The following is a 15,358-nucleotide window of genomic DNA, read 5'->3' as shown; positions in this document are numbered from 1 at the left end:
TAAATCTAAATTCAATACAGAACAAATAAAATATTTCAGCAAAGCCCATATCTGATTTGTGATACCTGCATTGTTATTCTCTAAGTATACAAATCAAGTTTTAAGATGTTCAAGCTATACCCATTTTAATTAGTCTTTTTTCCCTTTTTTTTAACATCCCATAATGAAAATTCCCTTAAAACCTTCAACGGTAGTCTTGACGACTCTCTCTGCTGGGCTTGTTCTTCTCACTGCAAGGAGAACTCCTTATTTCTTTCACTTTGGTCACTTATTCACACTTTCAGGTAGTCGCGTTCCATGCAGGTAAAAGCGGTGGGGCTGTGTAGGGGGGATTTCAAGGGATGATGGTGAGGGAAAATTAAATTAGATAAATAATTATTTTTCCCTCGGCATCGTCAAACTCTGCAAATTACTGAGTGAGCGTAACATCGCATTCTTATCCCTGCTGACCGTATATGGCCAACGTGACCTTCCTACTAAATCACCTCTGATTAACTACGCTTTGTGAGGCCCTCTCCCCTTGGTGAACCGCATGCCAATCGGTAGACTCATCATAACTTCTTGAAGCTCCGGTTTGTTTTCTAACTTCTTAAAGCTCCGGTCCATTTTTCAACCCGTGGTGGGAAGACAAAGAGGGCTTCCCCCTCCCGTCCTTACCTTTTGATCTCTTTCTTGGGGAGGGGTCACCTGCACACCTTAGTGATGCTCTCAGGGGATTCTCAGGTTTCCAGCTATGCCGCCTCACATTTGCGTAACCGGAAGAGACTCTACTCTGGGTTTGGGTGACCAACCGTCCGTAAATTTCACAGACAGTCCGTAATTTCGACCTCACGTCCGTTGTCCATGAGGATACCTTTTACGGACGCCTTTTGTCTCTAATTTTGGCCATCACAGGGAGCAGCAGTGCTCCCCTATGAGAGGCCTCACCTTACTGATGGGGCCGCTTCGCGCTCCTCTTGGAGCACAAGAGCAGCCCCACCCGCCCATTGTCATTCTGTATGGGGCTGATTGCCACATACAGAGAGACAATGGGGCAGTCTGGGCTGGTAAAGCATGTGGCGGCCTCCCCCTGCCTCAGTGTACAGCAGAACATTCTGTAAAATAAAAGGCAAAACGCTAATACTGCAACTTTAGCAACGTGAGAAAACAGTGTATAAAGAAGCCTGCAAAATAAGTTAAAACGAACGGGTTATTGTTCTTTCACTGTCTCATCATTTTTTAACTGAAGTATTTTCAATATTACATTCAACAAAGCCATGGTTGCTGCTTTTTTATTTTACGGTACAAAAGGGGGTGGTGATGGACGGAGCATCTGAATCAATCAAGCACGCACACCCAGTCAAAAGATCTGGGTTTAATCCATCACCGTTCTTTAGCCCACTCTGCCACCCTAGTTCAGACATGGCTATATGCAAATCAGTCTGACCCTGTGCCTCATGGGAACAGTCCAGGCCGAACTGCCAAGCCATGTCTTCCCTGGACCGGAAACAAGCTTCCGAGGACCGATTTCTGGCATTCGAGCCGTCTTCAGTCCGGCTTGCTTGAATCCAGTTGGAAAGTGAGCAAGGGACTCACGTCTGAGCATACCCTGCCACACTTATGGTGGCCAAAAGCGGTACAAAAGGGGGTGGTGATGGACGGAGCATCTGAATCAATCAAACACTCACACCCAGTCAAAAGATCTGGGTTTAATCCATCACCGTTCTTTAGCCCACTTTGCCACCCCAGTTCAGACATGGCTATATGCAAATCAGTCTGACCCTGTGCCTCATGGGAACAGTCCAGCCTGAACTGCCAAGCCATGTCTTCCCTGGACTGGAAACAAGCTTCCGAGGACCGGTTTCTGGCATTTCAGCCGTCTTCAGCCCGGCTTGCTTGAATCCAGTAGCAAAGTGAGCAAGGGACTCACGTCTGAGCATACCCTGCCACACTTATGGTGGCCAAAAGCGGTACAAAAGGGGGTGGTGATGGACGGAGCATCTGAATCAATCAAACACTCACACCCAGTCAAAACATCTTGGCTTAATCCATCACCGTTCTTTAGCCCACTCTGCCACCCCAGTTCAGACATGGCTATATGCAAATCAGTCTGACCCTGTGCCTCATGGGAACAGTCCAGCCCGAACTGCCAAGCCATGTCTTCCCTGGACCGGAAACAAGCTTCCGAGGACCGGTTTCTGGCATTCCAGCCGTCTTCAGCCCGGCTTGCTTGAATCCAGCAGCAAAGTGAGCAAGGGACTCATGTCTGAACATACCCTGCCACACTTATGGTGGCCAAAAGCGATACAAAAGGAGGTGGTGATGGACGGAGCATCTGCATCAATCAAACACTCACACCCAGTCAAAAGATCTGGGTTTAATCCATCACCGTTCTTTAGCCCACTCTTCCACCCCAGTTCAGACATGGCTATATGCAAATCAGTCTGACCCTGTGCCTCATGGGAACAGTCCAGCCCGAACTGCCAAGCCATGTCTTCCCTGGACAGGAAACAAGCTTCCGAGGACTGGTTTCTGGCATGCCAGCCGTCTTCAGCCCGGCTTGCTTGAATCCAGTAGCAAAGTGAGCAAGGGACTCACGTCTGAGCATACCCTGCCACACATATGGCGGCCAAAAGCGGTACAAAAGGGGGTGGTGATGGACGGAGCATATGAATCAATCAAACACTCACACCTAGTCAAAAGATCGGGGTTTAATCCATCACCATTCTTTAGCCCACTCTGCCACCCCAGTTCAGACATGTCTATATGCAAATCAGTCTGACCCCGTGCCTCATGGGAACAGTCCAGCCCGAACTGCCAAGCGATGTCTTCCCTGGACCGGAAACAAGCTTCCGAGGACCGGTTTCTGGCATTCCAGCCGTCTTCAGCCAGATGCTCCGTCCATCACCACCCCTTTTTGTACCGCTTTTGGCCGCCATAAGGGTGGCAGGGTATGCTCAGACGTGAGTCCCTTGCTCACTTTGCCACTGGATTCAAGCAAGCCAATTTGAAGACTGCTGGAATGCCAGAAACCGGTCCTCGGAAGCTTGTTTCCGATCCAGTGAAGACATGGCTTTTGACTGGGTGTGAGTGTTTGATTGATTCAAATGCTCCGTCCATCACCACCCCTTTTTGTACCGCTTTTTTATTTTAAGCAACTAGAAACCATTGACAAAGCCAATAGTCCTGGTTTTTGTTGGTGTAATGATACTTGCTGTATTATATATATATATCTGGATGCAATGACATAAACAACATAATACCAGTCGGGTGGAACACTATGCTAGCGCTGATTTTTAGCCTAGGTGTTTTAAACTACACCCTAATTACATCGAACACCCAGTTTTTTACACCACTTAAAGCCCTGGAAACAACACCAGGTCACAGTCACCTCACATCCTGGCACTGTGCACCATGCATGACTCATGACTTCTACGTTTTCAGACTGCCTATGTGCAGGGGCATAGTGAACTTTCCCCCACCGCACCCCACCCCTTGCTTTAGGAACTATAGCTAGGTGAATTTCTTGATGGGCCTCTTCTATCTGCAACTCTGCAGACAAAGGCTCAGCTCATAATGTGAAAAGGTGGGTGAGTAAATAAGTGAAGGAATGTGTGAATGGCTGGATGGATTACTGAAAGGATGAATGGATGAATGAAAGGGTGAATGGATAGATAAAAGAAAGGATGGATGGATGAGTAGAGGTATGGATGAGGGAAAAGGTAAATAGATGGATGTATGGGTGGAAGGGTAGATGGAGGGGTAAAAGGGTGGTTGAGTGTATGAAAGGATGGATGGATGAGTGAAAGCTTAGATGATGGGTGAGTGAATGGGTGGATGGATGAGTAAAAGGATGGCTGAATTGAATTGATAAGTGAAAGGGTGAATGGATGGATGAGTGAAAGGGGGTAGATGGACAAAGGGAAGAATAGACGAGTGAAGAAGTGAAAGGGTGGATGGTTGAGAGAACGGATGGATGGATGAGTAATAGGATCAATGGATGGAATAAATGAATGGATGAGTAGAAGGATGGGTGGATGATGGATGGATGGATAAGAGAAAGAGAGGATAAATGACTGAAAGGGTGAATGGGTGGAAGGATAAGTGACTGGGTGGATGGATGAGTAAGTGAATGAAAGAATGGCTGGATGGGTGTAAGGGTAAATGGCTGGATGGATGAGTGAATAGATGGATGGGTAAAAGAGCAGTTGGATGACTGTACAGATGGATGGGTGAAAGGGTGGGTAGATGAATAATGGATGGATGAGTGAAAGGGTGGATGGAGGGATGGATGAGTGAAATGATGGATGGAAGGACACATGGTGGATAGGTTTGCAAATAGTTGAATATGTTTGGATATAAAGGGGCGCATAGATTGAAGGACAAAATGAATGGTGAAAGACTGAATAATAGATAAAAGAATGATTACACCTTGTAGCACCCATTATCTTAAGTAACATTTCCTATACATTGACTTTCACGTTAATATGAGTCATTGTCTCTATATAATGTGTGTGTGATGTAACGCACTCCGACACCCTGCCCTACATACTTGGGATGAGTAGCACTATAAGAGAAATTAAATACACATGAGAGATGGTCTAAGTGAATATGAGGGGCACCATTGAAGGGTGGTAGCAAGGCACGACTGGCCGGACCGGGCATCGGGTGTTTCCCTGGGAGGCTTGAAAGTAGGGGGGGGGCATTTTTTTTACTGGGGGCTGGCACTGCAAAGTTCCTTGTATATCCAGTAGTTCTCAATCAACAATAAAAGCAGCCTCACTTATATTCAGGTGTGGTTCACCATTGTCTGGTGACTAATGTACCTACTGGAGTGAGATGCGAATTTTGAATTGTCTAAGGCAGCAAGCTGCGGCCATACTGACAAACCATGAAGTACATGATTGTCTCAACCTAATATAAACCTATTTTTACTTGTACTTAGATGGTTGTCTATTTACTGACTTATATACTATTGCGCGACCACCTCTGACGTGTCTGTAAAACTTACCTTTTGTCCCGAAGATTTTTGTCCTGAATTTTGACCTTTTGTCCTCAATTTTGGTCCTGAATTTTGACCCTTTGTCCTGAATTTTTACACTCACTGTCCTGAATTTGCACCTACGCCAGTTGGTCACCCTACTCCGCACGAGATGCCACTAAAGGCACCACGCCCCTAGGTGTGGGTGGCGCCCATCAATCTGTGGTAAGCAGTAGGGTACCCAAAGGTTACTGTATTTATTGGTATTGTCCACAATAGGTCTTCAATAATACACAGCTATTTGATTGTTGTAGGCAAGACCTAAAAAGCTGACATTACTAAATATTTGTAGTGAGAGAAGAAACAAAGAGATGGAAACTATATTGAGTCTGTTGAATTTCTTTGGCCAGGAATATGGAACATGCGATGTTTACATCTCATATCCGAATCAAACCCCGAAATGATCAGTGCATGTTAACATTGATTCAATAGTAATAACAATAATTACAGTCATCATTTACAAAATGCCATCCCAAACGGAGGTGTACTTTAGAGTTACCCTAAAAAGATAGTATAATTAATTAACACAATAGTCTAACTTTATCAACCCTTAAAGGATGGAAGTCTGAATCAGGAACAACTGAGAATTGATCTACAAATAAGTCCATGGGTTTGCCATCAAGATAGCTCAGTGATTTGAATTATTTTTTGTAAATCACACATTCGAAGCCTGTTCAGGTCAAGTCAGCCTTCGATCCTCCAAAGGTGTATACATTGAGCAATATTAAATTGGGTAGTAGAAACACTTGTTGAGTACAGTGCTTGAAATAACAGGACTGTGGTAGGAAGTGCTGCAAGTTAATGCTATTATTTGTTTGCAGGTCTCTAGAGAAGGAATGCACATGAGCCAGTCGAGCTTCTCACTATTCATGGCCCAGGGATGTGACTGTTCCTTGCCACAGTAACATGAAGTAGGCATTCCCAAAACAGTGAACAAATAACAGTACATATAACATAAATATATAACATTTAAATATACAGTTAACATACATAACATATGGTCACTTGTTTTATGTTCTGTGATTTTAAGTTTCTTTCCACTGACTTGTAAATTGTGACAAAACAAATGAATCCTTTACCTTCAGTGCCAAATGTATCAACGTTTTGAATTTCCCTTGGCCCACGCACGCTGGTGCAGGGCGATGCAAAATCTAGATTCAGATTTATTAAGCCACGTAAGGCCAACTTGCATGGCCCTGTGTGACTTGGTAAATCTGGTATAATGCAAGGCTGCCTTGTGTTACACTGCATGGTGGGGTCGTTACATGGGTGAAGTGTGGGGATTCCTATGCATCCACCAATGTATTCTGACACAGCACCAGACTTATCAACACTGGTAGACCTGGGAATGGCTCGGAATTATACTCTTTCCTACCAGAGTCTCAACAAGGAGAAATATCTTCATTTCTCCTCTTTGATTCCAGAATGCAGCACATACCCCAAAACAATCCTACCTACAATGCAAACATCAGTGTACCCCGGCGCAAGGGTGTCTGTGTTGATCATTGTGCGTCAGCACAAGGAGAAAACAGGAACACTATATAATGTTAAATGTAGTGCATGCCTGACCTCTACTGTTCGTATAGCGCAGCGCATCAAGGTTGTGCATTATGTGACATCTTGTAAAATCGGACCCCAAATGTGTATAATTACAGCTTCTTTATTTTGTGCTTTGTTCTGGATACATCTAGGGGCAAATTTACAAGCTCCTTGCTCCACTTTTGCCCCACTTTTCCCATGTTAGAAGTGACGCAAACGTGGCGCAAGGGGCTTGTAAATCTGCCCCTTAGCCTTTAGCTGCTGTATTGAAGAGTTACTTTACGAGGCAGTCCAGCATTTTAGATATCAACCTCAGACTTCAAGTAGGCCTGACAGCATGTCTGTATACGAGTGAATTATTGCATGGATGTAAAACTTGTATAGCTCCTCAGTGCAAATGGATTCCGCTCTATTTGTTTCAGGGCATGACTAGTCAGTACTAAAAGTCTTTTCATCGACAGATACACGGGTGAGCCTTTAAATCTATGTGTCATTTTTAATTCTGGTAGATCTGGAAAGCGCCTATTTTAGTTGATAAAGTGTATTAAGCTATAAAACATTTTACACGTGAGTAGCACGCAATAAAGTAAGTAAAAGTTCAACAATTCTATGAGCAATGTCATGTACAGATGGTCATGTACAGGATGGATTGACATGCATATAAATACATTGTCCAATAGTGGTCTTATGGTATGCGGTACATTGACTTGATTGGGCTGGAGAGCTGTAAGTGCTGATCTTGTTGCAACTGCGCCTAAAGTTGCACCTGGGCCTGACGTGGGGACCACCTGGAATTCCTGTAGGTTGTATCCTAGTCACATCTCATTGAAAAAGAAAGTGAATTCTTCGAAACTAGACCGAGACGATTTTATTTTCTAATGGCGTGGGAGACGTGTGTTTGTTTTTAAGTACAATGGGGCTTATTTACAAGCCAATTGCGCCACAGGTCTGTGACTTTTAATATAGGAAAAAAGATGTACTGGCGGCACAAGGGCTTGTAAATAAGACCCAATATGCCCTCATATACACTACAGGCTCAATGTAAAATGCAAGAGGCTTGAGGGAATAAGGTGCCGTAAAGATGGTACTGTAATTGTTTCAGCGGCTTCCTGCAACTCGAGCCATCATTTAGATGATTTTGGTAAATACATAGGGGCAGATTTACAAGCCCCTTGCGTCGTTTTTGCGCCGCAGTTGCCTCACTTTTTGTGACGCAGCGGCAGGGTAAAAATTTACAACATGATGATCTAGGGAGATGCATCACGCTGTAAAGCCCTGCATCACATTATACCTGCGTCAGCTATAATGTATGCAGGGTGGGCGTTTCAAAGCAAAAAAGCCTTGTAGAAGTGACACAGTGAAATCTACAAGATTGCACTGCGCCACTTCTAGGACGCCACTGCGTCAAATTTTTACGCCTGCTTAAAGCAGGCATAAGGAATGACACAGCACATTGAGGATAGGCCTCCCCCTGCATTGCTGGAGTTGTGTCATGCTTGTGACACGACTCCAGCAATGCGTGACTTTTGCGTCAACAGATGCGTCAGAATTTCTGACGCATCTGTCAATCCTTGCACCATGGTGCTCATCCACAGAGGCGCAAGGGTTTCTCAAAGTGACGCATCTTCACAGATGCATCCTTTCTTGTACATCTGCCCCTATAATCTTGCCTTGCAGAAGGGGCGGGGGGGGGGGGGGGGGGGGAGTTTGTCAGTGTAGAAAGTTTACCGATTGCCCTGGCGCTCTAAAACTTAGCGTGGTGTATAGCAGAGGAATCATGCCTTTTCAACTTGTCTACCCTCCCTGGTATGTGTGTGAGTGTGCGTGTGTGCGCACGTGCGTGTGTGCGTCCACACTCACTGTTTGATTATGTTTTTGGTCATTTGCCATCTTATATGTGGAATGGGCTACAATGAGATATTCCGTGGTAGTCAGTGTTGCCAGGGTTCTTGGGTTCCATACTCCACCAATCTATGTGATCATAGCAGTACATTCAAAACGGCCAGCTGGCCACATTAAGAGCTAAAGCTACCTGTTTTTTTTAATATATATTTTTATTGTATTTTTTTACATAGACAGGATATACATAAAACATAAACGAGTACATATGCTCTTTCTGACGCGTCGATCACTTCACCTTACATCTTACATCCTAGACAATTAGGTGATCTGTGCGTTATTTAACTCTGTTGGGCGGTTACTGTCTATTTGGCCTCTTCCAGGGGGTGTATTTTAGAGCTGTTTTGTCCGCGCCTCTTAGGAATGTGACCCAGTTTATCCATCCTACTGGCACAACTAACCATCATCCGATAAACACATTTTACTCTCGTTTTACATGTAGTAGCTTCTCTCCCGGGGCATTTGGGCTGTGGTAGAGCAAATCATTTTCAGCCGTGCTCATTGCATGGGTTGGGAAGTTTACCAAAGGCATACCTTTCATACTGCCTTTGTGGGGGCATCCTAGCAAAGCAAGCGCCTGCCACAGGAAATGTCTGCATGAACAGACTCGCATAAATGTGTCATTGCCTCTGGTATATGCAGGGCACAAGTCCTAAAAAAAGAAGATGGGGACTCACCTAGTTAATCAGTATGGAAGTGGTATCGCAGCACGTGACATCACCGCGTGTGACATCACGGTGTGTGACATCACAGCGCGTGACATCACCGAAACTGGCATCACAAGAAGTGACATCAGATCTAAAGCCCTCACAAATATGTTTAGCAGGTGTATCATGAGTACATTTGAGCACATTTCGAGTATACTTGCAAACCCTCCTGATTTAGGCAGAAGATTCACACTTTTGTACGCTACTTACAAAACAATGTTACCTTTTGTCAGCGTTAAGCTTTCTTTAGCTATAGTGCGTTAAAAGAAATAGTGATATTTCATTTATTACAACGCCTCCTCAAGGGTAAAAAGTGTATATAAATGCAATTTATTTTGTGCAAATAATGGGAAAGTACAAGTGCATGCAAGACTCCTAAACAGAGCCAGAACAAAGTAAAAAGCTGCCTCTCCGAAGTATGTGTGAAGTGCTGACAAGGTGCAAGCCTTTGTTAACCCTCTCCTGCATTTGCATAAGGTGTGAGGTTCCTGACAACTCCAAAAAAAAGGAAGCTTGTTGACCCCTGAGACTCGGCCTTTGTTATGACCGAGTATCCCAGCAGGAGTCAGAAATAAGAGAGACCCGTCCCCACCTGCACGTTGTTGTGATCAAAAGCTGACAACAAGGTGCAGGTTTTTTTTTAGTGGGGCCCAACATCTTGGCATGGTGGATGGCATCCACCCTGTGAAAGAAGTGGGGGAACGCCGTCCACCCACGTGGACCCCCTACTCGTGCCCTGGGTATAGGGATGCTTCTGGCTCCACGTGCGACATTCAAAGACCCAGAAAAATCTAGCTGGATGGTACACAATGGGGGGCTTGGTGGTGGCATTTAAAGAATGTCCACCCCAGGCAGCTTCCGGCATGTAGTTTCGCCAGAGCAAGCTTGTGCAGGCAAGGCGCATGCTTTAGAACGCAGTGTTTTCAAACGCAGTGTTCTAATTGATGCCAGTTGGGGGTCCTGCAGTGAGGTAGGCAGGCAGCGCGCTCATTTTGTGCCGCTCCTGACTGATTTACTTCCACTTTGGGAGGCTTGTTTGTTTATTAACAATGGGTGAAAATGCTGATAAGGATAGGGAGGCCCTGAGAGTTTTATGCCAGGCAGTGAGGGAAGATTTATTGGCCCCTGGGGTTTTAGGTCAAGCTTGGACCGGGTTAACTGTTAAAAAGAGGGCTTCCTCGGAAGGGGTTTCTGCTGCAGTGATTGCCTGCACAGTGTCAGACAGTTCCCCTGAGGTGGTGACTGGAAAAATAAATAACTCTTTAAGTAAAATGTCTAGAGAGGCTCCCCTGCTTACTTCTTTACAGCAGCCAGCTCCACTGTTTGTGGTGAGGTGTGGAGGGAGGGCTCCAACACACTCAGTCAGGGGCAGAGGGGCTAAGAAGATAACCTCTCAAAAAGGGATATCCACGTTTTCTGACGAGGCTGATTTTGCTAACAGTGAGGCATTGGCGCCACCTAGTGGCAATATTCTGGTGATGTTTTGAATGAATTTTCTGGGGGAGTGGGGCCAACCCTCCCCCGCAAAACTTACAGCCTTCCCGCCCATCCTGGGGGTCAGAGGAGGGCATTAGTTCCCAATCTGCCCCCAGGGGGGGGCAAAAAGTCCAGTATACAGCAGGGTTTTTTTGGGCAGATTTTAATTAGGGTGGGGGCATTGGCATGCCCGTTTTGGGCAGCCCCCACCCTAATTAAAATTTGCCCCAAAATCTCCCTGGCATCTAGTGGACTTTCAGCCCGCCCAGGGAGCACAGATGGGGGCATTAGCCCCCAATATGCCCCGCCGGGTGGGGGCAAAAAGCCCTGTAGACACCAGATTTTTTTGGGGGGCAAATTTGAATTAAAGTGAAGCAGCCCAAAACCGGCATGCCCCTTCCCCCACCCCCTTCCCCGCAACAATTACAGCCTTCCTGCCACCAGGGGGGACAGATGGGGCAGTAGCCCCCAATCTGCCCCCCGTGGGTGGCAAAAAGCTCACTAGATGCCAGGGATTTTTTTGGGCAAATTTTTATTAGGGTGGGGGCATTGACATGCCTGTTTTTTGGCAACCCCCACCTTAATTAAAATTTGCCCAAAATCTCCTTGGCGTCTAGTGGATTTTCAGCCCCCCCTGGGGGACAGATAGGGGCATTAACCTCCATTGTGCCCTGCCGGGGGGGGGGCAAAAAGCCCACTAGACGCCAGAGTATTTTTTTAGGCAAATTTGAATTAGAGTGGGGCTGCCCAAAACGTGCATCCCCATGCCCCCAACCCCTCCCCCACAACAATTACAGCCTTCCTACCCCTCCTGGGGGGCAGATGGGGCAGTAGCCCCCAATCTGCCCCCGAGAGGCTAAAGGCCCACTAGACGCCAGGGATTTTTTGGGGCAAATTTTAATTAGGGAGGGGGCTGCCCAAAACAGACATGCCAGTGCCCCCACCTGCAACATTTACAGCCTTAATGTGTGAGCTCTGGGGGAACCACGCAACAGTGAGGCGTTGGCGCCACCTACTGGCAATATTGTGGTGATGTTATGAATGAATTTTCTTGGAAAGTGCCCCCACCCCCTGCCCGCAAAACTTACAGCCTTCCTGCCTTTCCTGTGGGTCAGATGGAGGCAATAACCCCCAATCTGCCCCCGGGGGGCAAAAAGCCAACTACACGCCAGGGATTTTTTGGGCACATTTTAATTAGGGTGGGGGCATTGGCATGCCCATTTTGGGCAGACTGATTTGCATATAGCCAGGTTCTGAGCTGGGATGGTGCAGTGAGATAAATAACGGTGATGGATCAAGCCCTGATGTTTGGACTGGGTAAGAGTGGTCTGCTTAATTCAGACATTCTGTTCATCACCACCCCCTTTTCTGAATCATCTCCTGTCGCAGGCACTAGACCGACCCACACATGTGAGGTACCATTTTTCTCGGAAGACTTTGGGGAACATGGGTTAGGTGGATCCACGCAGATTTCAGAACTTCCACCAGGGGGAAATATGTTTTTTTAAAGATTTTTTTAGGTTTGCAAGGGATTCTGGGTAACAGAACCTGGTGGGACGCAGTCAAGTCAACCTATTCTGGATTTCCCTGGGTGTCTAGTTTTTACAAATGTATAGGTTTGCTAGGTTTTCCTTGGTTCCAGCAGAGCTAGGGTTAAAAAACTACAGCTAGGCACTTTGCGAAAAAAGGGTCATTTTTCACTGCGAAATTGAGGTGTGACCTTGTTGCGCTTTGCGCCGTTCCCTGTTGCAGTAAAAAAGAGGGTGGTAATGGAAGGAGCATCTGAATCAATCAAACACTCACACCCAGTCAAAAGATCTGGGTTTAATCCATCACCGTTCTTTAGCCCACTCTGCCACCCCAGTTCAGACATGGCTATATGCAAATCAGTTTGACCCTGTGCCTCAAGGGAACAGTCCAGCCCGAACTGCCAAGCCATGTCTTCCCTGGACCGGAAACAAGCTTCAGAGGACCGGTTTCTGGCATTCCAGCCGTCTTCAGCCCGGCTTGCTTGAATCTAGTGGCAAAGTGAGCAAGGGACTCACGTCTGAGCATACCCTGCCACACTTATGGCGGCCAAAAGCGATACAAAATTTCCTCATCTGCCATAAGTCATCATGTTTTTAAGCTCAAATGTAACCACTGGCCACTTTGGGTGATGGGTGTATTCACACCACATAATGGCTTCAAATTTGAAAACTAGTAGTAAAATGCTTTCCTGGAACTTGAATGGCTTGGGGAGCCGGAAGAAACAACAAAGGGTCTGCAAATTCTTGAAAAATTCTGAATCTAGCACATATCTTCTGCAAGAAACCCATCTGGAAGCAGAAGAGTGCAGGAAAATATTTGTAAGATATAATTGGGTTCAGGAAATTTTTGGTTATAAACAAACTGGTTCTACTAGAGGGGTAGCTATGGTGGTGCGTGCTACTAATGGGATTAAGATTCATGACTGGGGGACTGATCAGTCAGGAAGTTGGCTGGCTGCAGTTATTTCAATTGGCGGCACTAAACTTCTATGTGGGGTATATTACGGTCCTAATGAAGATAATGCCTGTTTTCTTCAAAAGCTTGAAAAATACATGTTACAACACACAGTTCCAGTCATACTAGGAGGTGATTTTAACCTATTACTAGATCCACAATTGGACCGCACCTCTAAAGCTAAATATAATCCCCCAAATAAATCTCTTTTAGCCTTAAAAAATATTATGAAAGACTATACACTACTAGATGCTTGGAGAGTCAAACATGGCAATCTCAGAGAGTATTCTTTTTACAGCAAAAAGTATAGTCAGTTCTCAAGAATAGATTTCTTTCTGTTAGATCAATCTTTTTTTAGCCGATATTGTTTCAATCTCTTATATTCCAGTTGGACTGTCAGATCATTCGGTGGTTGAGCTAAAAATAACCTTTAAAAACAGTCCCTCAGAGTACAGGTGGACACTTGACAGGACTATCCTCCTAAACGACGAGATTAAAAATAAGATTAAGGAAAGTCTGCTGGAATTCTTCATGTTTAATGAGAATACAGCTTCTGATCAAACTGTATGGGATACACTTAAGTCTTACCTTAGAGGAATTTATAGCTCACATATGATTTTAAATAGGAAACTTAAAAAAGAAAGAGATATTCACGAGCTTAACCTAATCAAAATAAAGGACAGCATTTACAACTCGCTGCTTCCGAAGATAGAGCTAGTATACCGGGTCTTGAAAGGGAAATATTAGATTTACAAACAGACTTTAGAGCTAGAGCTGACAAAATAATCAAAGATAAGTGGGAAGTAAGCAAGCTTCGTAATTTTGAGTATGGTGAGAAATGTGGTTCCTTGTTAGCCTGGAAGTCAAGGACAGAGAGGAGCAGAAATAATATCAATCTTTTAACACAGCGTGGCACAGGATTGCCTCTAACAGAGGAAATAGAGATTAAAAGAGAGGCTAGAGCCTTTTACGAGGAACTATATCAAGAGAAGAATAGCTCGGGGTCTGGAAGAGCTGGATAATTGGTGGGCTTTGAGAGAGTTGCCCCAGTTGAGTGACTCTGATAAAGCTTTTCTAGTTACTGAGATTACGAAGGGAGAGGTTAGGTCACAACTGAAAAAGATGGCTAGAAATAAGGCTGCCGGACCTGATGGACTGCCGACTGAGGTTTATAAAGATAACATTGAAGAAACTTTAGTCCCGCTACTAAGACTTTTCAATAAAATATTTATACAGGGAGAGTGAACTCCAACCTCCTGGTCAGATGCCACAATCTCTCTAATAGCTAAACCGAATAAAGATCCGAAAAAGATTGAGTCATATCGACCGATTTTGCTCTTAAACTCTGACTCAAAAATCTATTCTGGTATATTGGCATCTAGACCAGCTAAAATAATTAAGTATATTATTCACCCAGACCAGAGGGGGTTTATACCTGGCCGCCAATTGAATGAACTGACATTTCAAGTTATTGGAGCGATAGATACAGCAATTGAGAAGAAGACGCTGCTTACTATTGTAGCAATAGAAGCTGCAAAAGCGTTCGATCAAGTTAACTGGCTCTTCTTGTGGAAGTCAATGACAAAACTTGGTTTTCCGTAAATCTTTATTAAAGGAATTGAGACACTATATAAGGGTCCCAGGGCAAAAATTCTGGTGAATGGTAGTCTGTCCGAATGGCTGAATATCTCTAGAGGAACAAGGCAGGGTTGTCCCTTATCCCCCCTCTTATTTGATATTTATATTGAGCCTTTCGTTTGCTCTCTAAGGCAAGATTTAATAATCAAACCATTCGTATTGGGAGACTTAGTGCTTAAGACAGCTCTTTATGCCGATGACCTCCTTCTTTATACGTCTAACCCAGAGGAGGCAATACCCAGGCTATTTGCATTGGCCGAAGATTTTGGTATAGTATCGGGGTATAGTATCAATAAAGATAAAACGGACATAATGAGCTGGAACAATCTTACCCCGATGCCAGGAGCAAAATCAAAAATTAGATACTTGGGGATCCATCTCACTCATAATCTGGTAGAAATTTCTAAGACCAGTTGGTCAATAGTTGTAAAGGAAGTCAGGAAGCTCTTGACCCGTTGGAACACCTTGCCTTTAAACATCTATGGTAGGGTGAACCTGGTCAAAATGATAATCCTGCCCAAGATTACCTTTTTATTCAACTCTATTCCATTGACCTTTAACAAAAAAGATATTTCTAATTTGCAAGGGAGGATTG

This window comes from Lissotriton vulgaris, chromosome 3_1 (genome assembly GCF_964263255.1).
Source record: "Lissotriton vulgaris chromosome 3_1, aLisVul1.2, whole genome shotgun sequence".
Classification (NCBI taxonomy): Eukaryota; Metazoa; Chordata; class Amphibia; order Caudata; family Salamandridae; genus Lissotriton; species Lissotriton vulgaris.
This window is presented reverse-complemented; position numbering follows the sequence as displayed.